Source organism: Moschus berezovskii, chromosome 10 (assembly GCF_049115385.1).
Source record: "Moschus berezovskii isolate FMDL1 chromosome 10, NW_MosBer_1.0, whole genome shotgun sequence".
In the NCBI taxonomy this organism is placed as follows: Eukaryota; Metazoa; Chordata; class Mammalia; order Artiodactyla; family Moschidae; genus Moschus; species Moschus berezovskii.
The window spans coordinates 42,027,674-42,054,760 of record NC_142469.1 but is presented as its reverse complement, the minus strand read 5'-3'; the positions used below and the strand labels follow the sequence as shown (position 1 = coordinate 42,054,760).

Here is a 27,087-nt window from a genome sequence, read left to right as displayed (position 1 = left end):
GAACTGTGGTGCTGGAGAAGACTCTTGAGAGTCCCTTGGACTGCAAGGAGATCCAACCAGTCCATTCTAAAGGAGATCAATCCTGGATGTTCATTGGAAGGACTGATGCTCAGCTGAAACGCCAATACTTTGGCCACCTCATGCAAAGAACTGACTCACTGGAAAAGACTGATGCTGGGAGGGATTGGGGGCAGGAGGAGAAGGGGACAACAGAGAATGAGATGGCTGGATGGCATCACCAACTCAATAGGTATGAGTCTGAGTGAACTCCAGGAGTTGGTGATGGACAGGGAGGCCTCGCATGCTGTGATTCATGGGGTCACAAAGAGTCGGACATGACTGAGTGATTGAACCGAACTGAAATGATCTCTCACACTTTTTATAGGTCAGGAATTTGAGAGGAGCAGAGTTTGCAGTTATTACCTAGGTCCTCTCATGAGGCTACAAGCACATGTTCAGTTCTGTTCAGTCGCTCAGTTGTGTCTGACTCTTTCTGACCCCATGAATCACAGCACGCAAGTCCTCCCTGTCCATCACCAACTCCCGCAGTTCACTGAAACTCATGTCCATCAAATTGGTGATGCCATCCAGCCATTTCATTCTCTGTCGTCCCCTTCTCCTCCTGCCCCCAATCCCTCCCAGCATCAGAGTCTTTTCCAGTGAGTTAACTCGTCGCATGAGGTGGCCAAAGTATTGCAGTTTCAGCTTTAGCATCAGTCCTTCCAATGAACACCCAGGATTGATCTCCTTTAGAGTGGACTGGTTGGATCTCCTTGCAGTCCAAGGAACTCTCAAGAGTCTTCTCCAGCACCACAGTTCAAAAGCATCTATTCTTCGGTGATCAGCTTTCTTCACAGTCAACTCTCACATTCATACATGACCACTGGAAAAACCATAGCCTTGACTAGACAGACCTTGGTTGGCAAAGTAATGTCTCTGCTTTTTAATATACTATCGAGGTTGGTCATAACATTCCTTCCAAGGAGTAAGCGTCTTTTAATTTCATGGCTGCAATCAGCATCCGCAGTGATTTTGGAGCCCAAAATATAAAGTCTGACACTGTTTCCACTGTTTTTCCATCTATTTCCCATGAAGTGATGGGACCAGATGCCATGATCTTTGTTTTCTGAATGTTGAGCTTCAAGCCAACCTTTTCACTCTCCTCTTTCACTTTCATCAAGAGGCTTTTGAGTTCCTCTTCACTTTCTGCCATAAGGATGGTGTCATCTGCATATCTGAGGTTATTGATATTTCTCCCAGCATTCTTGATTCCAGCCTGTGCTTCTTCCTGACCAGCGTTCTTCATGATGTACTCTGCATATAAATTAAATAAGCAGGGCAACAATATACAACCTTGATGTACTCCTTTCCTATTTGGAACCAGTCTGTTGTTCCATGTCCAGTTCTAACTGTTGCTTCCTGACCTGCATATAGGTTTCTCAAGAGGCAGGTCAGGTGGTCTGGTATTCCCATCTCTTTCAGAATGTTCCACAGTTTATTGTGATCCACACAGTCAAAGGCTTTGGCATAGTCAATGAAGCAGAAATCGATGTTTTTCTGGAACTCTCTTGCTTTCTCCATGATCCAGCAGATGTTGGCAATTTGATCTTTGGTGCCTCTGCCTTTTCTAAAACCTGCTTGAACATCTGGAAGTTCACGGTTCACACATTGCTGAAGCCTGGTTTGGAGAATTTTGAGCATGACTTTACTAGCGTGTGAGATGAGTGCAATTGTGCAGTAGTTTGAGCATTCTTTGGCATTGCCTTTCTTTGGGATTGGAATGAAGACTGACCTCTTCCAGTCCTGTGGCCACTGCTGAGTTTTCCAAATTTGCTGGCATATTGAGTGAAGCACTTTCACAGCATCATCTTTCAGGATTTGAAATAGCTCAACTGGAATTCCATCACCTCCACTAGCTTTGTTCGTCGTGATGCTCTCTAAGGCCCACTTGACTTCACATTCCAAGATGTCTGGCTCCAGGTGAGTGATCACACCATCGTGATTCTCTTGGTCATGAAGATCTTTTTTGTACAGTTCTTCTGTGTATTCTTGCCATCTCTTCTTAATATCTTCTGTTTCTGTTAGGTCCATACCATTTCTGTCCTTTATCGAGCCCATCTTTGCATGAAATGTTCCCTTGGTATCTCTAATTTTCTTGAAGAGATCTCTTGTCATGTTAGCCAGGACTATAGTTATCTGACTGTCTGATCAGGGTTGGAGGAGTCACTGCCAAAGTGGCTCACTCATGTGGCTGCAAGTTGATGTTGGCTGTTGGAGGACGGGCTCAGTTCCTCCCATCCTGGGCCTCTCTAGGGATGCCTGAGTATCTCCAAAAATGGTAGCAGATTCCCAAGAGAATAAAACAGCAGCTGTGGTTTCTTTAATGGTATAGTTGCAGAATTCACACACAGTCACTTCCAAGTGATTTTAATGCTCACACTGATTAGTCTGATTCCACAGGGAAGGAGGCTACACAAGGAGGTGACTGTTATGAGGTGAGAATTGTTAGATACCATCTTGAAGGCCAGGAACAAATACATAGTCAAACTATAATATCAGATATCTCTGGATATTAGGATAAAGTGCATGCTTTTCCTCTTTGTGCTTTTCTGTTGTTTTTTTTTTTCCTAAAATCTCTACACTGAACAAAATTTTTTAAATTTATTTTTATTTTTGGCCAGGCTGGGCAGCTTGCAGGATCTTAGTTCCCTGACCAGGGATAGAACCCATGACCCCTTCAGTTGAAGCCCAGAGTCCTAACCACTGGACCAACAGGAAAGTCCCATACATATGTTATCTTTAAATCAGAGAAAAATATGTGCTTTATCTATGGGCTTCCCTTGTGGCTCAGCTGGTAAAGAATCTGCCTGCAATGTGGGAGACCTAGGTTGAATCCCTGGGTTGGAAAGATCCCCTGGAGAAGGGAATGGCTACCCACTCCAGTATTCTGGCCTGGAGAATTCCATGGACTCTATAATTCATGGGGTCACAAAGAGTTGGACACAACTGAGCAACTTTGACTTTCACACTTCACATGTATATATACACATACATATATGTTTATTTGTGTGCAGGCACATTTATCTTGGAGAAACTGGTCACCATCAGGTCACCATCTATACTGAGAAGTCAGGCAAAATAAGTTTTCTAAATTCTTCTTATATTTAGGACTGAATTTCCATAGGTCTAAATGTAAAATTTCATTCATTATAATGTAATTAAATCAAGTGAACTGGAAGAGAATTTACCTGGTTGTGTTTAGAAAATTAAAGTGTTGAAATAAAAAAAAAAGTTTCAAACATAAACTCATATTTTAAAGTATGGAGTATTTTAATAATAATATCATTGGTACTCACACAATCAGACAACAGTATAATTAAGAAAATACTTGGGTAGTGGCTGTAGGAAATGGATGGAAACATTTATTTAGAAGCTAGACACTATTTTCAAGTCTACAAAGATATTAAAAATAATCACCAGTTAAAATAAGCTACATGAAAATTTCTTTTACTTTGAGAACTCTCATTGTTTTATCTTGAATCAATTTTTTGAGTTTGAGTTCATTTTAGAAATCATATGTTATAGACTGATTTGTGTTCTCTAGAAATTCAATAGGTTGAAGCTCTAACCCTGATGTTATTCCCTTTGGAGAGAGGAACTTTAAGGAGGTAATTAAGGTTAAATGAGGTCTGCTGCTGCTGCTAAGTCACTTCAGTCGTGTCTGACTCTGTGCGACCCCATAGACGGCAGCCGACCAGGCTCCCCCATCCCTGGGGTTCTCCAGGCAAGAACACTGGAGTGGGTTGCCATTTCCTTCTCCAATGCATGAAAGTGATAAGCGAAAGTGAAGTCTCTCAGTCGTGTCTGACTCTTAGCGACCATGGACTGCAGCCTACCAGGCTCCTCCGCCCATGGGATTTTCCAGGCAAGAGTACTGGAGTGGGTTGCCATTGCCTTCTCCAGAGGTCTTCTGAGTGGGGTCCTAACCCAACAGACTAGGGTCCCTATAAAATGAGGAAGAGACACAAGGCGCTGTGACCACAGAGAGGAAAGACACAGCAAAAAATGGTGGTCTGCAAGTCATGGAAAGAAGCCACAGGAGACAGCAAACTTGCTGACACCTGGATTTTGGACTTCCAACTCCAGAACTGTGAGAAATGAATTTCTGGGTTTAAACCACCTAGTCTTTGGTATTTTGTATTAATCCTAGAAGATTTATACACTGTATAAATTAAGACTTACAGTAACTGAGCAATATCTTCAACAATAAAATATTTTGAGTACTGGTGTCAGTCACATTAGTCTTGCTCTGAAAATTTTGAAAACTGTGAAAACAGAAAAAAATGTTGAAGTCAAGTCATTTACAATCCACCATCTACTCCTCACTTTATAGTATTTCCTTCTTTCCTTTTCCTATGTATATATATTAAAAAAAATAAAACTGGAGTCACCCCATAATGTATGTTTTTTAATTTTAGTTATATACATATATAAGCTTTGGATGGTCTTCCCAGGAGGCACTAGTAGTAAAGAACCCACCTGCCAATGCAGGAGACAGAAGAGATGCGGGTTTGATCCCTGAGTCTGGAAGATACCCTGGAAGAGGGCATAGCAACTCACTCCAGTATTCTTGCCTGGAGAATCCCAAGGACAGAGGAGCCTGGCAGGCTATAGTCCACAGAGTCACAAAGAGTTGGACATGTGACATAGCACACATGCATGCTTTGTATATATGTATGTTTATATGTATATATGCATATGTATATATGTAAAATATATATATATATATATATATATAATGTGTGTATGTAATTAGCATAAAATGATTCTTTCTTCTAGCAATACTCTTCAGATTTAGTAGTTATGTAGTATTTCACAAATGTATGTACATATAGATTATAATTTTAAATGGCTGCTAAGTGTTCACTGTATAGATAAGCAGTAAGACATGCCATTTATTTATATGTATTTGATTACACACACTTTTCTCCTACTACAGTAGATCCTTTAAGGTAAAAATATGACTCTCCTCCTTTACCCCCAGCATATAAACTATTTCTTTGCACAAGGATAGCACTTAATGAAGTCGATCTGAGCTGAATCAGATTTTGGTTATCTTCTTAAGAATCATTGTTTAGGGCCTTGCAATCAGGGGCTCAACCCTAATTTCTTCATCTCACTTCAAGGAGGTGCATTCTCAGACCACGAGACACACAGAGCACATGGGGCAGTGCCTTGCAATGGTGTTAAGAGAACTAAGACTAGAGGGAAAATCTGGTCACACAACTTCTGCCAGTTTTTTCCGTGTTTCATCATACTTGTCCTCCAGAGAAGAGCTGAATAACTCTTCCAGATTCAGTTCAAAAATGCCCAAGAACAAACTATGGGAAGGAGCAAGGTCCTTAGCTGAGATGAGGGAAGGACATTAGCAGGAAAAAGGGAGCTGATGCTAAAAGGGTTGGAAGCTGGGCAGAATAAAGAGTATGTTCCCCTACAGAATATCTGGACAGGATGATACATGAGGGCCTCTTGTCCCTAAATGGTCTTTCATTTCTCCTTCACATATTACCTGAAGTTCTTACCAACTTTCCAGTTCAGTAAATTGAAGATGGTTTAATGGCTTTTGACACCACTAAACTAAGAGCATCAAGCATAGAAGGAGAAGAGGGAAGGAAATTGATTTCGCTGACAAAGTGTTTCCTCTGGGGAAAAGATATGCTAAGGTTTTTTCAATCTGGTTTTAAGTATAATTTTATTGATATTTAATTAATATTGAATCCAAAAGTTAGGCTCAGACCTTGACTGGTAATAGACAGTGGGATCGGGTACTGAAGTTGGTTTGCACCTGTTCTAAGAGCCAATTGTTAAACTTTGGCAAGAAATAAGATGAGCCAGTTGTTAAACACAGATATTATTAAAATTGAAAAACTACACAAACTTACCGTTAAACAAATGACATTAAAAACAAGGGTAACAAAATAAAAACCTTGTTGATTTTCAAGAAAAATACCAAAGGTAGGTAACAAGGAGCTTGCCTGGTGACTCAGTGGTAAAGAATCCACCTGTCACTGTACGATACATGGGTTCAATCCCTGATCCAGGAAGATCCCACATGCCACAGAGAAACCAAGCCTGTGTGCCACAACTATTGAGCCTATGCTCTACAGCCCAGAAGTCACAATTACTGAGCCCAAAGTGCTGCAGTTCCTGAAGCCTGCACACCCTAGGGCCAATGCTCTACAACAAGAGAAGCCACCATGATGAGAAGCCAGAGCACTCAGCTAGAGAGTAGTCCCTGCTCTCTGTGGGGGACGCAGTGGATAAGAATCTGCCTGCCAATGCTGGGGACAAGGGTTTGACCCCTGGTCTGGGAAGATTCCACGTGCTGCAGAGCAACTAAGCCCATGCCACACAACTACTGTGTCCACACTCTAGAGTCCAGGAGGTGCAACTACTGAGCCCATGTGCCGTAACTACTGAAGTCAATATCCTACAGCCTGTGATCTGCAACAAGAGGAGCCACCACAATGAGAAGCCCATGCACCGCAACAAAGAGTAGCCCCCACTCACTGGAACTAGAGGAAGCCCCTATGAAGCAATGAAGACCCAGCATGGCCAAACATAAATAAATAAAAATAAAGCTTTAAAAAACAAGGAAAAAAGAAAATCTATGAAGAAATTTTTGGGGGGCCAAGAATGGCCTAAAACAATCTAAAATGACTTAAAATTATTACCTCTATTCTCCACTGGCCCAATTCAGGGCAATTTGAACTCTAAAATGTCCAAAGGAGATTTTAACACATTAAATAAAACAATTGTTTAGAAAGAATCTATGGTACTAAAATATAGAAGGAAGAAAGAGATAAGCATTATTATGGCAAAGAATGCAGCTAAAAAGTGTAAAAAAAAGGACAGAACTAGAACAACCTCCATTTTGTAACCATCACTGTAATAATTGAGTCTCAGGTACGGATCACTAATAAATGTTAAAACTATCACTTATTCAGTTCAGTTCAGTCGCTCAGTCGTGTCCGACTCTTTGCAACCCCATGAATCACAGCACGCCAGGCCTCCCTGTCCATCACCAACTCCCGGAATTCACTCAAACTCATGTCCACAGAGTCGGTGATGCCATCCAGCTATCTCATTCTCTGTCGTCCCCTTCTCCTCCCACCCTCAATCCCTCCCAGCATCAGAGTCTTTTCCAGTGAGTCAACTCGTCGCATGAGGTGGCCAAAGTATTGCAGTTTCAGCTTTAGCATCAGTCCTTCCAATGAACACCCAGGGTTGATCTCCTTTAGAATGGACTGGTTGGATCTCCTTGCAGTCCAAGGGACTCTCAAGAGTCTTCTCCAACACCACAGTTCAAAAGCATCAATTCTTCGGCGATCAGCTTTCTTCACAGTCCAACTCTCACATCCATACATGACCACGGGAAAAACCATTGCCTTGACTAGACGGACCTTGGTGGCAAAGTAATGTCTCTGCTTTTTAATATGCTATCTAGGTTGGTCATAACTTTCCTTCCAAGCAGTAAGCGTCTTTTAATTTCATGGCTGCAATCAGCATCCACAGTGATTTTGAAGCCCAAAAAAATAAACACTGTTTCCACTGTTTTTCCATCTATTTCCCATGAAGTGATGGGACCAGATGCCATGATCTTTGTTTTCTGAATGTTGAGCTTCAAGCCAACCTTTTCACTCTCCTCTTTCACTTTCCTCAAGAGGCTTTTGAGTTCCTCTTCACTTTCTGCCATAAAGGTGGTGTCATCTGCATATCTGAGGTTATTGATATTTCTTCCAGCAATCTTGATTCCAGCTTGTGCTTCTTCCAGCCCAGCGTTCCTCATGATGTACTCTGCAAATAAGTTAAATAAGCAAGGTGACAATATACAGCCTTGACGTACTCCTTTTCCTATTTGGAACCAGTCTGTTGTTCCATGTCCAGTTCTAACTGTTGCTTCCTGACCTGCATACAGATTTCTCAAGAGGCAGGTCAGGTGGTCTAGACGGACCTTATTAGAGGATATGATATTCATATGATCATCCTACAGATTATTGTTTAGTTTCAAACAGAAAGCGATCTGGTGAAAATATCTTTTAGCCAAGGGATCAAGCTTAACTTCACCAGTAAAGGTACACAATGACATTATATAATGCAACACATTATACATATAACTCATAATATTTTTGCAAAAAAGGTTTCACCTGAACTTAATTATGAGGAATTAATCAGAAATATCTAGGCTAAGGAACATTCTACAAGACAATCATTTTAGATCCTTCAGAATATCAATGTTATGTCAAATAAAAAAACGTAGACAGATTGTTCTAGAATAGATTAAAGGCAACTAAGGAAAGAGCTAAAATGCATTATCTTTGGATCCTGAACCAACAACAACAAAAAGTGTAAAGGAAAGTTTGGGACTCATTTGGAAAATTTGAGTAAGCACTCTATAATTAATATTATCGCATCATATTAAATTTCTTAAGAGTAATCACTTTATTGTGATTTTGCAGAATTTTTCACATGCTGAAGTAACATCTGAAACTTAAGAAAGTGTATGTGCCCACACACACACACACACACACACACACACACACACAATGCAAATGTTGCAAAACGTTAAGAATTGGTGAATCTAGGTGAAAGGTATACGGTTTCATGATATTCATCATTCATCTTACTTCTCTATAGAATTGAAGTATTTTTAAATTAAAAGTTAGGTAAAATACACAAAGTGGGGGAGTTCCCTGGTTGCCTAGTGGTTAGGACTCTGGGCTTTAAGTCATGGGTCAGGTTCAATCCCTAGTTAGAGAACTAAGATCCCACAAGCCTTGTGGCATGCCCCCTCCCAAAAAAAACCCCACACACACAGACAAAGTGGAAGAGAAAGAGAAGAAGGATGAGGAGGAGGAAGTAGGAAGGAAGGGAGGGAGGGAGGTGGGCAGGGAAAAAGAAATGAAGGAAAGGAAGAGGAAAAGATTCAGTAAGGAACATCTAATGATGAAAGACCATTAACCTTCAAAACTAGATACTTAGAGATATAAGAAAATTTACTCATACTTATTATAAAATGTGAGATTAATCTTAATATTTATAGATTCAATACTGGTATATTCATATCATGATATATAATTTTATACATATCATGATACTTATATTTGCATGGTATCAATATCCTGAAACAATATGTAGCCACCTAACACCTTCTCAAAAAGTAATATAAAGGAAATAGAATAACACAGTGTAATTTTAGTCAAAAGAGCAGTAAATAAAACATTATATCATCTTATTTTTTATTACAGCATTATTAATAAAATGCATAGATCTTAGGTGTTCAGTTTTATCAGTTTTGGAAATCACATACACTATTGTAACTACCATCCAAGACAAGAAATAGAGCATTTTCATCCAACCCCTAAGATTCTATCCTGCCCATTTCTAATCAATTCCTTTCCTCCATTGTCACTAGGCAACAATTTCCTTATTTCTATTTCTATAGATCAGTTTTGTCAGTTCTTGGATTTCATATAAATGGAATCATACAATATTTATTCTTTTGTGTCTAGCTGCTTCTGCTTAATAATTAATTACATTACATAGTTACATTTTGAGATTCATATTAGGAGTTCTTTCTTTTGTATTGCTAAGTAATATTCAATTGTATAAATACACATTTTGTAAGAATTCCACTGTGTAAACTTGTTTTTCCTTCTCCCTGTTAACAGACATTGGGCTGTTTCCAGTTTTAAGTGTTTATGAATAAACTTAATATCCCCATGTCTAATGCTTTTTGTGGACATATATTTGACTTCTCTCAGGAAACTATTACAAGTGGAATGAGTTAAGTGTAAACTTTATAAGATACCACTAGGAAATTCACCAAAATATGTGACTATTTTACATTCTTGCCAGCAATGATGAGAGCTCCAGTTGCCCTGTATCCTCTCCAATATTTGATGTTGCCAATCTTTTTCATTTTAGCCCACCTAGTGGGTTGGAATAGTATTTTATAGTGATTCATGAGTTTGAGTGAACTCCAGGAGTTGGTGATGGACAGGGAGGCCTGGCGTGCTGTGATTCATGGGGTCGCAAAGAGTCGGTCACGACTGAGTGACTGAACTGAACTGAACTGAACTGAACTGAATGATTAATGAAGCTGACCACTTTTGTCCCTATACTTACTGCTCCTTTATATGTATCTTCTTTTGTGATGTGTTTGTAGTGATTTAAATTTGATACTCCTCCATTCAAAAAGCCTAACTTCTTAAATCTTAAGTCCAGATTTATTGTCCAATTATTATTGATTCTAATAAATAAATTATGGTGGAACTGATGGTATAGATGTCTAAATTAGAACATAAAAGGCATGGTGACTTTCTCCTTGCTCTTTCTCTTGGATTGGTCACTCTGGGAGAAGTCAGGTGCCATATCAGAAGGACATTAAGGCAACCTATATAAAAGCTGATGTGGCATAAGAGCTGAGGTCTTTTGCTAGAAGCCACATCAGTCATCTCTTGAAAATGAATCCTCCAGCTCCAATCAGACCGTCAGTTGACTACAGTCCCAACTAATACTGTAATTGCAGGCTCATAAGCAATACTCAATTAGAACCACCCAGCTAATTTGCCCCCAAATTCCTGATCCTCCGAAAGTATGAAATAATAAATGTTTGTTGAATTCAGCTCACTTCAGTGATTTGTTATACAGCAATAGTTACTGTATAGTATTATTTTATTATTGATTTTGGGGGTTCTTTATATATTCTGGGTGTAAATGTCAGTATTTTGTCATACCTATGTGCTGAGAATATTTTTTTCCTGGTTTACGGTTTGTCTGGTCATATCTGAATGATGACCTCTAACAAGCAAAGAAAATGTGCACAATTCAATTAAACATAATGTCTCTTGTAGTTAACGGTCTTTGTGGGTATTTTTGCATGAAATTTTTGTCCCAAGATCATAGACTCCTTTTATTCTTCTGGAAGCTTTACGCTCCCGGTTTTCGCTTTTAAGTTTAGTCTATGATCCATCTCAATTAATTTGTTGTGTATGGAGTGAGATATGGATCAAAGCTCATTTCTTTTCCTCTATATGGATACTTGGTTGTTCCAGCAGCACTGAAACATTAGTTAATAATCCTGATTTATTTTTTAAAAAGATAATATATATGTAAAAATATTAAAAGTAACCTAAAATTTTTAACAATGGTTATTACTAAGTGGTAGAGTTAGAAGTGGTTTCTTGTCTTAGAGTTTTCTGTATTTCCTTAATTTTTGACCATGAACCTGTAATACTGTGTGTGTGTGTGTGTGTGTGTGTGTGTGTGCTCAGTCATGTTCAACTCTTTGCAATCCCATGGACTGTAGCCTGCCACGCTCCTCTCTCCATGGAATTTCCCAGGCAAGAATACTGGAGTGGGTTGTCATTTCCTACTCCAGGGAATCTTCCCGACCCAAGGATCGAACCTGAATGTCTTGCATCTCCTGCAGGCAGGCAGATTCTTTACCACTGCACCACCTGGGAAGCCATTTGTAATACATTATACCTGAAAATGAATAAAACATTTAATTTTCATTGTTATATGTTTATTTTCCCTTCTTTAACTGTACCATAAAATATGTAAAATTATAGCTTAAATGCATGGAAATAAGTGTATCTTTAGAAAATTTGTGTACAAATACAAATACAGTAATATCTTACAAATTCAGATAAAAGTTCATCTGAATAAGTGAACACATTGTAAAAAGTATTATAAAGGTTATTTGATATTTCAATTAAATGTTTATTACTTTAATTTACATTGACTAATTCTGAATGTCTATAAAATTTGCCAATTAAACTTTGGACTCTGCTTTTAGATACGAATACTCTGTCATTTTGATTTTATAATTATTTATATTCAAATTATTTCTGTGCTGGTAAAGTGTTTTACAAAGGCCCAGAGATTCCTTTTCTCTTACAAGGACTAAACATTTATCTCACAAGCTGATACACCATTCTTTGGAAGCTCTTTCTTGTCAGTGCAAAATTAAACATCAACCTCTATGTGTCTGAGTATCACAAATCCAGTTAAAATGAAAGTGGTTTTATTGTAACGTGGTATTACTCCTGAAGAGATAAATATATTCTGGTAAAAGAGGAAGACAAGCTAAGAATCAACAGGAAAAATGTGTAACTCATCAGTTTCCATCACAGCAAAGTCACATAAAACTTTCTTCTTTCTGTTTTGAATCAGTTTTGGATTCTGTTTTACTTGAGGTTTAAATTTCAGCCTTAAATGATCAAACACCAGTTCTTTCAGCCTGGCTTTCTCACTTTTACAGCAATTCAAGCCAGCTAAGAAAATTTAACTTAACCAAAATATTGTCAAAAACTTTGGAAAAGTCTCACCACCTGGCCTACATTTGAGCTGCATGACAACCTGGGTTTCAAGCTTCACTGCATTCATTTGTGGCACAACAGTTAACCACAAGCTTCTAAGGGTGGGGGTGGCGGGTTGTATCATCCAAATGCTGAGAATGGGTGTACAGTTAGGGAGTATAACAGTAGTTCTTCTATGTAATTAAAACATTCATTGCTAAAGTTATTGTGCCAATTGAAATGATATATATGTACTGATGAAACTGAATAGAATATTTAAAAACTACTGTATGGAAAGCACCACTGTCAGAAATCTATCTAACAGGAGGGCCCTTGCAACATGGAACAAACAGTTAACATGAATAAACACTTAGGGAAAAAAGAACCCTGGAAAAGCAATTATAAAACTGCAAAACGACTATTTAGGACTGAAAGATTTCATGTGGAAACTTTTCTGCAGCTGTGACCATTTGTCAGTATTAACAACAGACCTGTTTTGTTTTGTTTGGGGATTTGACAAATTACAGTATCCTGTGCTGTTCTCCTGTCTCGTGGAAAAATAAAGGGAAATGTAGCTCTATAGATTCTTCATCCTGTATTTTTCTGTTTTCCCCACTTTTCCTGAGCTCTCCCATATCTGTAGGCTAGATGAGAAAGCCCTCGACCTTCAATTGCAAAGTCAGAGGAAAAGGTTTGATCTTGGCGGCTGTAAGTCAGTCACTAATGGAAATGAAAGCTGTTCGCTCTGGAAACCCTGGCTTCAGTGCTGGGGGATCATGTGCAAACTGCAGAGTAAGTGCTGAGGCTGGAATCTGGACCAGCATTCCCAAGCCTTTGCCCAGTCTCCCACCCCCACAATTTCCATAACTGCTTATCCCAATCCGACTTCTTTCCTTGATCTAATCCAATACAAATTTATATTTTCATCAAAAGTATTTAAGTGTCTAATTGGTGAAGAAGGCCTGGTACTACTAAAAAAAAAAGAAACAGTTCCTTCTCTTCCAGGACAAATGTAAAGTGAAAGAAAAAACAGTTCAGAAAGTGCTAATTTTTAAAGACTAATAGATGAGATCCTTGTGCTTTTTGTTGTTTTTTATTTTATTCTTTTGAAGCTTAAGGAGGATTTGGTATAGTCAGAAAGGATAACATTAGTACTTGACCTATGCCTCCTAAAACATACGCACACATACATGTCTTTTTTTTTAAGAAGTAAGAGTTTGTCTGTGGGTGATAACCAGTTTAAAGAAACTAGAAAAAGAGAGTGCATGCCTACCACCTTCTATTCACTGTTATTAAATGGGATTCAGAGGGCAGAAAAGGAGTTTCTGCCTGCTTTCTATTTCTGTTTATGAATACCATTCTTATTTTTCCCATAGTCACTGAAGGGGGTTGAAGAGTGGCCCCCAACAGGCTACGTCCGTGTGTTTACCACCAGAACTTGTGACTGTGAACTTATTTGAAAAAAAGATTCTTTGCAGATGAAATTAAGTTAACAGTCTCAAGATGAGATCATCCTAGATTACCCATGTTGGCCCCAAAGGTAATGACAAATGTCCTTAGAAGAGAAAGAAGAGAAAAAGGGAAAATGGAGATGCGATTAACTGACTCAGCCACAACCCAAGGAAAAGCTACAGGCCCCAGCATCTAGAAAGAGAGAGAAAGGAATCTCTCCGAAAGCCTCCAGAGAGTGTGTGGCCCTACTAGCACCTTGATTTGAGACCTCTGGCATCCAGGACTACAACAGGCTAAGGTTCTGTTGCTTTAAGCCACTAAATTTATGGTAATTTGTTACAGCAGACTTACTATGTGAATGCAGTCACCCGACATCTTTATCAGTTGCTGCTTCTTCAATCTGTTATTCATTCATTTGTTCAGAAAACAAACAAGAAACATGTCAGTTCAGTTACCCAGTCATGTCCAATTTTTTGAGACCCATGGACTGCAGCAGGCCAGGCCTCCCTGTCCATTATCAACTCCCAGAGCTTGCACAAACTTATGTCCAACGAGTTGGTGATGCCATCCAACCATCTCATCCTCTGTTGTCCCCTTCTCCACCTGCCTTCAATCTCCCAACATCAGGGTTTTTTCCAATGAGTCAGCTCTTCGCATCAGGGAGCCAAAGTATTAGAGATTCAGCTTCAGCATTAGTTCTTCCAGTGAATAATCAGGACTGATTTCCTTTAGGATTGACTGGTTATATCTCCTTGCAGTTCAAGGGACTCTCAAGAGTCTTCTCCAACACCACAGTTCAAAAGCATCAATTCTTCAGTGCTCAGCTTTCTTTATGGTCCAACTCTCACATCCATACATGATTACTGGCAAAACCATAGCTTTGACTAAATGAACCTTTGTCGGCAAAGTTATGTCTCTGCTTTTTAATATGCCTAGATTGGTCATAGCTTTTCTTCCAAGGGAAAAGCATCTTTTAATTTTATGACTACAGTCACCATCTGCAGTGATTTTGGAACCCCCAAAAATAAAGTCTGAGTTGGAAAAATAATAATTTTGTTCTCAAGAGCTTGATAATCTGATAAAGAGAATCAGACACACAAACTAAGTACAATGAAGTATAGCTGATGTCATTATAACATGTGGCCACAAGAAGAAAGTGGTCACTGCTTCCTGGGGTGGTTATCAAGGGTTGAAAGAGGAGGGACATATGAAAGTTGAGAAGATGTCTGCTGGCTAAACAAATATGGGAAGGAGGGAATTCTTGGAAGAGAATGGAACATGAACAGAGATGCAGAGGCATGAAATCACACAGCATATACTGAAATTCATTGTTTTTAAGTCTGTCTACTAAGATTCCAAAGAATAGCAAGGAGAGATAAGAAAGCCTTCCTCCGTGATCAGTGCAAAGAAATAGAGGAAAACAAAAGAATAGGAACAACTAGAGAGCTCTTCAAGAAAATTAGAGATACCAAGGGGACATTTCATGCAAAGATGGGCACAATAAATGACAGAAATGGTGTGGACCTAACATAAACAGAAGATATTAAGAAGAGGTGGCAAGAATACATAGAAGAACTGTAAAAAAAGATCTTCACAACCAAGATAATCATGATGGTTTGATCACTCACCTAGAGCCAGACATCATGGAACGTGAAGTCAAGTGGGCCTTAGGAAGCATTACTACAAAGTAGTGGAGATGATGGAATTCCAGTTAAGCTATTTCAAATCCTAAAAGATGATGCTGTGAAAGTGCTGCACTCAATATGCCAGCAAATTTGCAAAACTCAGCAGTGGCCACAGGACTGGAAAAGGTCAGTTTTCATTCCAATCCCAAAGAAAGGCAATGCCAAAGAATGCTCAAACTACCACACAATTGCACTCATCTCACACGCTAGTAAAGTCATGCTCAAAATTCTCCAAGCCAGGTTTCAACAGAACTTGAACCATGAACTTCCAGATGTTCAAGCTGGTTTTAGAAAAGGCAGAGGCACCAGAGATCAAATTGCCAACATCCGCTGGATCATCGAAAAAGCAAGAGAGTTCCAGAAAAACATCTATTTCTGCTTTATTGACTATCCCAAAGCCTTTGACTGTGTGGATCACAATAAACTGTGGAAAATTGTGAAAGAGATGGGAATACCAGACCACCTGACCTGCCTCTTGAGAAACCTATATGCAGGTCAGGAAGCAACAGTTAGAACTGGACATGGAACAACAGACTGGTTCCAAATAGGAAAAGGAGTATGTCAAGGCTGTGTATTGTCACCCTGCTTATTTAACTTATATGCAGAGTACATCATGAGAAACGCTGGGCTGGAGGAAGCACAAGCTGGAATCAAGAATGCCAGGAGAAATATCAATAACCTCAGCTATGCAGATGACACCACCCTTATGGCAGAAATTGAAAAAGAACTAAAGAGCTTCTTGAAGAATGTGCAAGAGGAGAGAGTGAAAAAGTGGACTTAAAGCTCAACATTCAGAAAACTAAGATCATGGCATCCGGTCCCATCACTTCATGGCAATTAGATAGGGAAACAATGGGAACAGTGGCAGACTATTTTTGGGGGCCTCCAAAATCACTGCAGATGCTGATTGCAGCCATGAAATTAAAAGACACTTACTCCTTGGAAGGAAAGTTACGACCAACCTAGATAGCATATTAAAAAGCAGAGACATTACTTTGCTAACAAAGGTCTGTCTAGTCAAGGCTATGGTTTTTCCAGCAGTTATGTATGGATGTGAGAGTTGGACTATAAAGAAAGCTGAGCACTGAAGAATTTATGCTTTTGAACTGTGGTGTTGGAGAAGACTCCTGAGAGTCCCTTGGACTGCAAGGAGATCCAACCAGTCCATCCTAAAGGAAATCAGTCCTGAATATTCACTGAAAGGACTGATGTGGAAGCTGAAACTACAATACTTTGGCCACTGACTCAATGGAAAAGACTCTGTTGCTGGGAAAGATTGAAGGCAGGAGGAGAAGGGGACAACAGAGGATGAGATGGCTGGATGGCATCACTGACTCAATGGACATGAGTTTGAGTAAATTCCAGGAGTTGGTGATGGACAGGGAGGCCTGGTGTGCTTGAAGTTCAGGGGATCACAAAGAGTCGGATACAACTGAGCGACTGAACTGAACTCAACTAAGATTCCAAAGTAGGCATGATATAAGTGGAAAAAGCAGATAAGAACTAGATTGTAGACAGCCACGTTAGCCAAGCTAAAGAGTTTGGAATATATCCAAAGGGAACAATGGGAACAAATGGGAAGCTACTAAAGGATTTTAAGCACTGTAATAAATATCCCTACCCTTGCATTTTAGAAAGATCACTGGTAGAAGTGGGAAGAGAGGCTTAGAGATTCGAGGGAGAGAGATTGGTTAGACGAGCCCTGATTGGTTAGACGAGCCCTGATGTGGTCTAGGGTAACACGATAAGAGGCTGAGGTCAGGCAGACTTTTGAGATTAGAGCATGGGGTGGATTAAAGAGAAACTTTAGAATACAATCTGAGTTAGAGAAGTAAGAAGGAAACAAAGAAAATACTGCTATAGTATCAAGAGAGATGGGGGTATCAAGAGCAGAGTAACAAGTCAGAAGCCACTGAGAAGCCAGGTTAACGACTGAGAGAAGTCCATTGGATTTGTCAATGAACAGACCACTGGTGACTTTATCAGAGACATCTGAGGGCAATTTTAATCAGCAGTATAAATTTCTGGCAAGTCTATGAGTATCAGCAAGATGAAGAGGTTGGTTAATAGATTAGTGGTTGTCAAAGTGTGTTTCTCTGCACTTTCCCCAGCATCGTCTGGCAACTTAGAAACGTAAATTCTTAGGCCCCACTCCTACTAACCCTGACACTCAGGTGTAAAAGCCAAAAATCTGTGTTCTAACAAGGCTTCCATTGATTCTGATACTCGCTAAAGTCTGAGACCCACCTTCACACACTATACAAAGACTTACTACTGAAAATGTGAGCTGTAAATTGGCAGCATCGATGTCATTTGGAAGCTTGTTACACAAGTGAAACTTACAACCCAACATCTGACCCCCGGAATCAGAATATGCATTTTTAACAAGATTCCTAGGGATTTAGATGCATGTGAAGTTCAAGAAGCACACTCAAGAATTTCAACTCAACAGTTTCCTTGCCCAACATCTCAGATTACTTATTATAGAAATCCTGTAAATTGCTAATCCAAAGAATGGGAAGAGAATTCAATATAACACAACAAAATATCCTCCTTTCAAATAGGATCATAAATAAGAGATAGAAAATGAGACCAGGAGAATTCCAGGTGTAATCATAGTAATATAGGTATTTCTAGTTCTTTAGCATTCAATTCCAGATTATAGATATACATGTTGTTCTTTAAAAGCTAAAAACCTTACTGAAGTTCATTATATCATTCTGATGGAAAATAACATCAGGCCACTAGGACTTCATTAAAAAAAAAAAAAACAACATCTACTGCTATCCTTGAAGAGACAGTATATGGGAACAGATATATCTTTTTATGACCTAGTTGAACTGAGGGTGCAACTTACATTAGGAAACCAAGAACATCAATATCTGTGCTATTTACTATATATAAAATACAGCTTTAAAAATACGCTAAAAGCTATTTATTTTTTGTAAATACGGTTTAACACAAAGGTTCTGTGTCCACAGACAAACAGCATCAGTACCACCTTTGGGCTTGTTAGAATCTGCATTATTGGGCTCCACTTTGAGCTCCTGGATCAGAATCTGCCAATGGGACCCAGGAAACTAGTTTAACAAGTCCTCCAGGTGATTCTAATGCACATTAAAGTTTGAGAAGACAGGTTTAGGCATCAGAAACACTTCATATAAAACAGTCTCCTGTTTGCCCAAACTGCCTCTTAAAAGTCTCTTCTCCATTTAAGTGTTTTCATTTATCTTTCATGTCCTTTCATGGCTCCTTTTTTCTTCCTTCCTCTTTTTTCTTCCTCTATCTACCTATGTCTTTCCGTTCTACTTTTTCACTTCCTGTTTCTTTCCCAGCTCACTTTAGCTTTGAACTGCCTCATTCTTGAAGATGCATACAGATCTAGCACTTCTGCTCACAAAGTTTGCCAACCTAAGCAATTCTATCAGATACCCATGCTCAGCATTATGAAAGAAACGAAACAGAACATCAGCTGATTTGTTCTTCAAACAATGCAGCTTGCAAAAACGACAGTATAGAACCAGTCACTGTACAGTTCTTTGGTATTAATGAGACTTTAATTAGCAAGAGCACTCATGACAGTCATGTGCTCACTGTCTACAAAATGTCTGGGGGCATGGAAGAAGAAAAGACTTTCAGCCTTACCAGAACATTCGGCCCTTGTTTCAGGGTTATGTGTTCATGCTTTCACCACAGGAAGTGGCTAACAACCACAGTAGGAACAAATATTAGTATTAATAATTAAAATTTTTTAAATGTTAAGCAATATGCTTTTTTGTTTAACTGAAATAGCATGTCTTTATTATAAAGCCTGCTGCTCATAACAGAAATTTCTCATAATTATTTAGTGTTAAATATGGTCCAGGCCTTGTTCTACAGGACTTATAGTTATTAATATATTTAACTCTTTCCACAACCTAGACAGTAAAGAATCTGCCTGCAATGCAGAAACCTGGGTTCGATACCTGGGTTGGGACGATCCCCTGGAGAAGGCAATGGCTACCCACTCCAGTATTCTTGCCTGGAGAATTCCATAGACAGAGGAGCCTGGCAGGCTACAGTCCATGGGGTCGCAAAGAGCCGGATACGACTGAGCAACTAACTTTCACTTTTTCACAACCCTACGAGTTAGTGGTATTACCTTCTCCATTTACAGACAAGGAAATAAACGCATAGAAAGGTTACATAACTTATCAAGGGTCACACTGCTGGGAAGTACTAGAGATGGGATTTGCATAAAGGCAATCTCACTACACATCCTAGATCAGATGCACTCTGTTAAGCTGCTTCTCAAGTGAGAATAAGTTGACTCATACAAGATGCATTTGAATTTCATACTCCTTCATAGTTCACACTAAGGTATTTATTAAACAGTTTCATGTCCTAGCACTTTCAGTTGGAAAGACTATAGTGTAGTGGAATTTAGCTCGATGATTACAGAGAAACTCACAGTTTTCATCTCAAAGGGTTACAATTTCTTCTCTTGTGAAAAGAGAATGCTAGACTTCATTAGATTATATTTATGGTGCACTCCAGATCCAACATTCTATGAATTCCCTCTTTAACATATAAGCACCCTTGTGATTAGATTTACCCACCTGGGTAATCCAGGATAACCTCCCCACCTCTACATAAATCCTTAATGTAATCATATCTGCATTCTTTTTGTCATGGAAGGTAACACACTAACAAATTTCAGGGATTAGGACATGGGAAATCTTAAGTTGGGGATATTACTCTGCCTACTCTGGGGATATTTTATGGTTCCCCAGGAAGCCTTCTATTTCATATATTTAAAAACAAACGTGTTCATAACAAAAAGGAAAATTTTAATTCTGAAATATTATAACATTAATGAAGTTTACATTAATTAAGCAACAAACTGTACAAGTCCATCTACTGACTATTTCCTAGAGTTGCTACTGTTTTGAGTACAAAAGAATGTTAGAGTCCCAAAAGACTACAGAGACAATCTAGGGAAATCAAGCCTTCTTATTTTATGTACAAAGAAATGAGGGCTCAGAGAGGCTAGTGACTTGCTAGTGAGTGAGAAGTGAGCCTAACTAACACTTCCTGGCTTGGTTCCCAGACCTAAGTCTCTTCCATGATACCTTTAGGCTGCTTTTCATTTTTTCAATATATCAATAATTTTTAAGACTTCTGCATAAAATTTCTTAGCTTAAAAATCCTAGATAAATATTCTTTGGCATTTCAGGGAACTCAGACACTCTTTTGAAACTGATGCTAATGATTAGAACAGGCCTCACTCTTCCTTCTTCTTTGGGGAAGTATGTGAAAGAGTAAAATATTGCAGAAGGAAAAAGAGTGTTGGTCTTTTGATTGCCATGTGACAATAAAGAGTAGGTGGAAAGCTATGCTGTGGTAAGGAAAGTAGCTAAACCACAGATGAGGAGCTCATTGAAAAAACATTTTATAAATACCTTTTCTTACCCTTAAAATGATGTCAAACCAAATACCTTAGATGTCATGCTAGTAAGGAGATTTAATTCCATTTGGGCTTTGATAAAGCAAAAACTATATTAAACACAGAAAGTCTAAGAATAACAACAAACTTAGTTGACTCCTTAAAATATACCACAGTCTTCCTACGTCAAATCCTTGTTTTGAAAAGTAAAATCTTAACTTCTGCATTGCATAGAGCAAAGAGAGGGCAAACCCAGACCTAAACATGGGCAGCATGGACAGCACTGTCAGCCTTCCCACTCCAGTTTCCCCTTCCTTAAAAAGGAGAAGCTTTTAGCTTCTCCTTGAAGAAAGACAATAAAGCCATTCTGAAACTCTACTGTTAGAAACCCTACCATTCGGAAACTACATTAACAAATTAAAGGTTAAAGAGTACATGATGGTTTCAATAGATGCTAAGAAAGCATTGTTTAAATACAAAATACAAAATCCATTCTTACTTTTTATTTCATCTTAGCCGGCTAGTAATTGAAATAAATGTTCTTAAATAAATGTGCTGTATAGAACCTACCAGAATTCTACAACAAAAATTATCATGGTGAACCCCATGTTCCCAAACATTCCAGTTAGCTTTTTAGTGATTCATTCATAATGTGAATGAAGAATCAAGGATTCTTAGAAATTTGATTAAAATCTCTAACAATAGCAAAATAAACAAGCACACAGGGAAAAAATGCAGGGAGCAGAAGAACAATAAAAGGATTAAAAATATGCAGAGAGACAGAAGAAGGAGGAAAGAAAGAAGGAAGGAAGGAAAAAATAGGGAAGGGTGGAAGGGAGGACGACAACCTTCAGAGAACATAAAAGTGATTTGGAAAATTTTAAATATATATGAAAAGCAAAACCAAGAGAAAGGTTGGAGGATAAAATTGAGAAAATCTTCAAAAAAAAAAAAAAGAAGAGAAAGATAAAGGGTTTGAAAATGGTAGAAAAAAGATAAAATAATTAGAAAATCAATCAAGGAGATCCAGGATCTGAATAACAGGAATTCTAAAGAGAGCTCAGAGAAAATGGCAGGGAAAACATTACTAAAGAAACAATATAAGAAAACTTCCAGAACTAATGTACATAGGTTTCCAGATTCAATTACAAAGCACAAAGGCATACCAAGGCATATCACTCTGAAATTTCAGAGTACTCACGACAAAGAGAAGATTCTGAAAACTTCTAGAAAGGAAAACAGGTATGTTAAAATGTCAATGGACTTCAAATAATAACTCAGCAAGTAATTAAAGAACTGTCTTCTAAATTTTGAAGGGGAAATATTGCTAACATAAATATCTGAATTCAGCCAAGTTATAAATCATATCTAGTGTGACATATTTCAACATTTAGGGTCTCAAAAACTTCACTTTCCACAAGTTTTTATAAGGAAGCTACTGAAGAATATGTGCCACCAAAACAATGGAATAAAAAAAGGAAGACTTGAGATTCCAAAAAACAAGGATGCAAGAGATCAAAGGACTTCCTAGACTGATAGCAGAGGCAAAGCATGGGATGGCTGAAGTTCAGCTTGCAACAAAGCAGTTATTTTCAGCAAAGGAATACTGTTGACAGTCAGTACAGGGTAAGTTATGCTACAGTAATACACAACCCCTCCCAAAATCTCAGTGAATTAAAACAGAGAGGTTAACTTCTCTTTCTACATGCCCACTGTAGATTAGCTTGGTTAGCAGACAATCTCTGCTTAGTATGGAGACTTAGAAATCAGGTTGAAAGGGAAGATTTTTAAAAGAAAAAGTGAAATATACATATTACTTAAATTGAACATCCTGAAATAAATTGTATAGCTTTGTTGAGAAGTCTGAGGCTTAATTAGTAATAGGTACACACACACACAAAATCATCAAAAGAAAAAACCAAAAGATTGTACAAGAAAGGAAATGTATTTAAAGTATACTGTTTAGCTTAGCTCTGAACAAAATTTTACAATTATGTCAATATTGACACCAAATGTTAAATATTATAACTTTTAAAATTTACAAACTGGATTTCATTAAAAATCATCAACCATAAAAAAATTCATAAATTAGATTTTATTAAAACTAAGAATTTCTATTTATCAAAAGATAACATGTAGAGATGAAAGGGCAAATAATAAACCATAAGAAGAAACTACATGTCTAATAATAGTGGACTTGAATCCATAATATATAAAGAAATATGAATCAAAGTCAGAAAGACTGACGATCCAAAAAAAAAAGCAACAGACAGCAGCACTTCATAAAAAGAAATTTATGAATAGTCATGAAGCCTACAAAAAGTTTTTCAACATCATTAGTCACCAAGAGAATGAAAATTAAAGAGAAAATGAGAATCCACTAGATTAAACCTATGAGAAGATGATTACATATAGACCAATCTGATAAAATGTGACTAAAATTCAAGGAATGACCATACCAAATATTGATGAGGACATAAAGCAGCTGAAACTCACATACTGTTATTCCAAGTACATATCAATGTAACCACTTTGCTAAACATTCTGGCTATATCTACTAAAGCCAAGCATGCATACAACTATGCCCCAAAATTCCACTCATGGCTATAAATCCAAGGACAGTAAGGGCTACTGTCTATCAAAGGGTAAGTACAGGAATGCTTATAGCAGAAACGTTTAATAGACTAACACAAGAACCCATATGTGTATCAACTGTAGAACGGAAAATTGTAAAATGGTCACATAGTAGAACAGTACATAGCAATGAAAAAGAACAATATTTTTACATACAATGTCTTGCTCATAGAATACTGGGTGAAGGAAGCCAGTTATAAAATAATATGTTTTGTATGATTATTGTATGATACAATTATATGACTGTTCAATTGTACAAAACATACTATATAGTTTCATTCATTAAGATTTCAAAACAGGAAAAATCAATCCAGAGTGGTAGAGAAGAGAATACTGTGAGCATTGGCCAAAAGTGAAAGGGATAGTCACTCAGTCATGTCTGTCTCTTTGCAATCCCATGGACCATAGCCTGCCAGGCTCCTCTGTCCATGGGATTTTCCAGGTAAGAATAGTAGAGTGAGTTGCCATTCCCTTCTCCAGAGGAGCTTCCCAACCCAGGAATGGAACCCAGGTCTCCCACACTGCAGGCAAATTCTTTACGTATGAGCCACCAGGGAAGCCTGAGCATGGGAAGTACAGTAACATTAACTAGAGACAAGGTATAAAGGGATTCTACTGCAGTTCTGGAGATGTTTTATATGTTGATCTAGGTGATGGCTATGTGTTTATGTAAATATATAATAATTTTGCATACTAAGTTAATTTACTTTTCAGATTTTAGATAAGACCCCCATAATATGTATGACAAAGGATGTGAAAATATAAGTCTGAGAAAATATATTTGTAAAACATAACTGACAAAGAATTATTATGCAAAATTCATGAAAATTTTCTATACATTTTAAGAAGAATATAAACAACCCAATAGAAAAATAGACATCACTGAAAAGAAAATAGGAATGTATCCAAAAAGTACAAAAAGATATTCAATCTTGTCAATTATGGAAATGCAAAATAATATCACAAATACCATTTCCATACACCAGAAAAGCAAAATTTTAAAGTTCATCAATATCAAGTGTTGGCAAGGTATGGAACAATCAGAACTTAAAAACACAGCTAGTGGTATTTTTATGATCCCCGTTTACATCAAGTTGAAAAAACACACAATACTAAACCACATATTGATCAGGATAATGTCTTATATTTTAAGCTAGACAGAGTACACAGAAATTTGTTATTTTTCACAAATCTTTGCATTAAACATCTATATTTCTAATAAGAAAAAATGTCTGATATTTTGTTTTGGTTCACAGCAGAACTTAGTGGTCTCTAAGATCTCTTTTATTTCTAATAAATCAAAGGATTTTGAAGTTATCATTAAAACTCCACATAGATTTAATATTATGGTTATTTGTGCGTTCCCAAATTAGAAGCCCAAGAAGTATTATTATCCAGGACATGGGCTAACAGGCACTCTTTTTTTGGTAACACAGTACTTTCAAAAACATTATTTTGTATCTCTGCCTTTCTTCAAAGGATGTGAACAAAATGTTCAAGGTCAATGAAACAATTTACAAGTTTTACCAAACAGAGTAGGGCAGGGAGAAAGAAAATAGAGAGACAAGGTTTGATTCCCGAGGACCTTTTGATATATCAGAAGTCTGTTGGAAAATCAGTTTCTTTATAAAGTAAATAAACACTTTTGAAGTCAGTCCATTCTGTTGGTGTTTTATAAGTGAAAGACAGATTTAAAGGGAGGGAGAAATGAAACTGACCAGCTGAAGCAGCATTGTCCTTTCAGATTGTCATTTTCTTCAGACATTACATATTTAGAAGATAAACTCTAAGAAAATAAAATTTAATGTCCAAAAATGTACTTTTCCACCAGTAGCTATAGAGACATTACCAAAAACTCATTTTACAAAACCTTTGGAATAATAAATACCTCTGACTTGAGCATAATATTAACCAATGGACTAAGAAAACATGCCACAAACAATAATTCAAAGTCTTACAAGGGCACTCTGATTGGTATATACACTGTAATTTTTGTTTAAAGCCATAGTTTAGTATAGAGATCTTATAAAAATTGTTTCTGCAAGATTGGTTACCTTTGATATTTCATTAAATATTACTTATGTCTATCATAACTAATTATATTGATAAGCCTTAATATAATGTATATTATTACTTTTTCCCCTCCTTCTATTCTCTTAGCCTCCAGACTAGAAACTCCACTAAACTTGTAAATCAGATATTTATGTACATTTCACTTATAGATTCTACCTAAGATTTATTCCTTACACCTTGAGTTTTTGTTAAACATTTACTTGCTATGTTGTTTGAGAGAATCAGGAGAGTCAAAAATCTTACTGCTTTAAAATAAAATTTTAAAAAGTCCCGTTAACTAGTCCCTTAATAAGGATAATTCCTTATCTCTCATACCTCATAAACCTGAAATCATGTTCCTTTCTCAACTGTTTTTCCACTTGTTTTTTTCATTTCTGTAGCAATGAGGAGAAGAGGGTGGTGGCTGGTAAATATTTGTGAAGGCAAAGATAGCTTACGGACAACTTGACACTTCCTGGTTCCCAGCACAGAGCTGTGGCTCTCCCAGATCTGACTCACAAGGCCAGGCAAAGGAGAACGCTCACTGAAGGAGTTACCATCCGAGGACTTTATTAGCGTGGCCCAAACTATCATCTTGATCCAGCACATTTTCTATTACTTTATCCCATTTACAATGTGTGGCTTCTTGGTTAAATCATAGTCATTTTTCTGTCAATTTTGGTGCCCTTCTGCTTAGCCATTTTGACATTATACTTTAAAATGGAGAGTCCTTTGTAAACAAAAACGGAATTTGGAAGAAATAACAGTGTCCTTGGCCTCTCTTGACACTTACTGAGAGGGAGAGAGAGCTAGTGGTGAGGCCCCCAGTATAGCTGAACTGTATAGATGTTGAATAGAAAAAAGAAAAAATGCTTTTGATCTCCTTGAAAATATCTATCTAGGTGTGTATCACATTTATGCTTTATTATTAAATCTTTAATTTCAGTGTTTGTTCTAAAATCAATGATGAATTTCAGCTATAGATTCATGTAAAATAAAATTATTAAAAAATAATTGTAAAAGGAAAATCAAAGTTGTAGAGTAAAACAAAGTTATTAAGTGTATTTTCTGAAATGCTAATTATGTTCAAGTATAAGTTAGACCTACCCTCACCTCCCCATGCCTTGGAAATTGCATTTTAAATTACACTATTTTGAAGTAGGCACCATAAGGGTAAGAAAGTGGGACTAAAAGGGTAAATGTAAAGGCAAAAGAGAAAAACAAAAGTCTGATGGCCTGATTAATCCACTTTTGGTGCTCATTATACAGTAGACATCTAGTTCACACTACAATTTTAAATAAAGTCATAGAGTTTATAAAATATTAAATACAGCATGATCCAATTTTAGTTTTAAAAATTTACACTTACATGTGCAGGAAAACATCTGAAAAAATTATACACTAAATAGATATTTTTGGTTTGGGGATTGTGTACATGTAAGCTTTTTTTCAATTTTCAAAAGTATATAAATAT

At 37.5% G+C, this 27,087-nt stretch overlaps 1 long non-coding RNA gene across 1 annotated transcript in view; it reads right to left on the bottom strand.

The window, feature by feature from the left end:
• LOC129561173 (uncharacterized) overlaps positions 1 to 26,395 on the bottom strand; it is a 43,530-nt gene extending 17,135 nt beyond the window's left edge. Inside the window, exon 1 of the long non-coding RNA XR_008686932.2 lies at positions 25,950 to 26,395. This is a non-coding gene — a long non-coding RNA (uncharacterized LOC129561173). The remainder of the gene's footprint in view (positions 1 to 25,949) is intronic.
• Between the last annotated feature and the right edge of the window lie 692 nt (positions 26,396 to 27,087).